The sequence below is a fragment of the Fukomys damarensis genome, unplaced genomic scaffold (assembly GCF_012274545.1).
Source record: "Fukomys damarensis isolate Sample0158 unplaced genomic scaffold, DMR_v1.0_HiC HiC_scaffold_27, whole genome shotgun sequence".
Classification (NCBI taxonomy): Eukaryota; Metazoa; Chordata; class Mammalia; order Rodentia; family Bathyergidae; genus Fukomys; species Fukomys damarensis.
Genome location: NW_022900939.1, coordinates 18,134,075 through 18,137,159, shown reverse-complemented (window position 1 = coordinate 18,137,159; position 3,085 = coordinate 18,134,075).

Below are 3,085 nucleotides of genomic sequence, written 5' to 3'. Positions count from 1 at the left end.
AAGCCCTCTGTCAGGTCCTGAACTATCTCTTTCCTTTGCTTCTGTCTCTTGTTCCTGCCTCTGGCTTTCCTTTCCTTTTCTCTCTTCTCATATTTCTGCTTTTTCTATTCTTTCCCAAATCTTTCCTCCATCCCAACAAATTCCTAAATCTAAATAAAAGCCCAGCAGGGGCTAAAAAGTGAAGTAATTGCCATAGCCAGGTGGGCTAACCCAGCCTGCCCTGCCCTTGCATCAGTTGGGCTGTTTGCTGTTTGACCCAAGAGGGTAGGTTGACCTCTCTGAGCCTTGGCCACTCTGCTTCTTGGTCAGCAAGATCCTAACCTGTCTCTTGGGCAGAGTGAGAAGGAGCTAATGAAAATGGCTGGAAAAACATGGGAGGCATTAAAAAAATGTCACGTAATTGCAAAATAATAACGATAACAACAATATACTTTGGAATTTTGTTGGAACTGAGAGGCCCGAGTGGAATTTGGCACTAAGTGGGTCTGCTCTGGCCTTGGTCCAAGGGGGTTTAGTTACTGAGGTCCTTCTCCCCGCACCCCCAACTCTGTTCTGAGGCAGCCCTCTTGTGAGGTGGTCCTGCCACTGGACTCCAGTGCTGGGTCGGGCTGGAGCTTCTCCATCAGCAAGGGGCCAGCTCAGAGCATTTATTGCCACAACCCTTAGGTCATGTGACTGGTAAGTCAGTGTTGTTTTTTTCTTATTTTTTAAAATTCCCTACGTGGAAATGGCTTTATAGTTTGCCTAATTGTAGAAATATCATGTGCTTATTGTGAAAAAAAAAAAAAGCAAAATATAGAAATGTACCAAAAAGAAAGTCAAGTTTCTTCTGGATAGGTTCTCCTAGCTGGATATAACCATGGACATCTGTCTGGGACTGCACACCATTTTATATCCATTACGTTTTGGGTTAAAAGTACACACATGAGGGCTGGGGATTTAGCTCAGTGGCACCATGCCTCCTCATAAGTGCAAGGTTTGGAGTTTGATCCCTGGTATCAAAAAAAGAAAAAAAAAAGCACACACATGTAAGAATTAGAATAGATGCACACACATGCAAATACCCCTTGACTAGGTCCCGATTAACCCACCCCAAAGTGAAAGTATCATACTTTCAAAGTGAAAGTATCAAAATGTAGTTACCGCACCAAACACATTGGCTTCAGAACATTTCTCTTAGCCTACAGCTGGGCAAAATCATCTGACATAAAGCCTTTTTATGATAAAGTGGAATATACTGGATACTGCTCTGAAGGTGTAAAGCAGAATGGCAATAATTTGGTTTCTACTGAAAGGGTATTGCTTTGGCACTGTTGTAAAATCTCAGTGGGGGCTGGGGAGTTAGGCACAAGGTCCTGAGTTCGATCTCTGATGGTAGGGGGAGCATCACGGAGGCATTATAAATTAGCCAATATAAACCAGCGACCATCTGAATATTGTTTAATTGAAAATATTAAACCACAACATGAGGTTTAAGGGACTCTAAACAAGGAGACAGAGTGGAAGATAATTCAGCACAAGCAGCTGATGCAGGCATGAAAACGGGAGATGGCTACATCTTGGTAAGTGGGTTAAGAAAATGTCCAAGTCCCCCAGGATGTAGGATTTGGAAGATGCTGGAAAGTGGCAGCATGAAGGAAGAAAACACAAATGCTCTTGAGAAGCCACACCTGGGTACAAAGGTGGCAGCCTGAGCAGTGTGTCTGTGTCTGTCCAGTGAGGTCTATCTGGCTGCTCACTGCAGGATGACACTGGCTCTGTTCTGCAAACTGCCCTGGAGAAGAAACCCGGTTAGTGAAGGGATTGTGGGGTGGGGTTGGGTTGAGGTTGGGGTCACCCTCCAATGGGTATAAAATCCCATTTGACCCATTTCCTAGAGAGGAAAGTGTGTGTGTGTGTGTGTGTGTGTGTGTGTGTGTGTGTGTGTGTGTGTGTTGTTTCTACATTGATAGGAAAGTTTCCATCTCATGACCATGGAAACTTCCACAGTGTGCTCCGGTCGTGCCTTTCCTGACAGCTATCTCCTACCCAGCAGCATCACTGCTGGCATAGATCAGGGCAGCACTCTGCACTCCTGGCAAGGAGGATGGGCACTGAGGGCCCACTGCCCTTGGGTCACCACTAGTGTGTCCACTGGAGCCCTTGAAAGATCCCCAGAGGGGCTCTGAATAGGGCTGGGGTGCAGACCAGGCCCTGGGTTGGGTGGGTAGAGGAGACAGTGGGTAGCAGTTTCCCCTCAAGGAGCATTTGCTCTCAGACTGGAGCCAGGTGAGGAGGTGGTCCAGGGTGAAGACTGGATTTCTGGGGACCTGTTCAAGGAAAAGCAGGCCCTGAGAGGCCCAAGGGCATGAGGGAGCAGGCGCAGGGAAAAAGGAGACAGCAGAGAAGCCCCTGGAGGCTGAGGCCCAGCACTGTAACCTGGGTGAAGGCTAGGCCACACTAAGGCAATGGCTGTGAGAGGTTTCTGGGGTGACAGAAATACTAAATGATTCCTTTCTGACTGAGTTGTGTGTTGGGAAATGGCCCTGTCCTGGTTTTGCAGCTGGTGATGGGCGACTGAGGGTTTTCTGTGTGTGGCCACTGAAATTTTGCTAGTGAAGTGGGAAAGTCACAGGACAACCCTCCCCACCAGTCCCATTCACGAGTTCCCTCATTCATGCATTCTGTGCAGCCCCCTCCACACCTCCCACATTTCTTCACCCACCCCTTGGGGCCAGAGGCCGGGATCCTCCTAGGGCTGAGGCTGGAGGCCGTCCTGCCCCTCCATACTGCGGGACCCACACAGTCTGCGTATCTGGTTCTTCCTGGAAAGGTAGAGGGTGACCCAGCTCCACGGGGCTGCTCCGTGTGTTCTGATCCATTGAAATGTCCGAGGGCTCTGGGCTCTTGGTAATGGGAAGACCCACGAGGACTATGAGCTCCGGAAAAGGGGACCCAAGAAGGCCTGGGGCTCTGGGGGTGAGTGGGGACTCGCGGAAGACCCTGGGCTTCGCCGATAGGGGACACGCGTCTGCGGGACTGCCAGGCCCGGCAGGGGCGCTGGGGCGCAGGGTCGGACAGCAGGGCGGGTGGGGGTCCCAGCGCT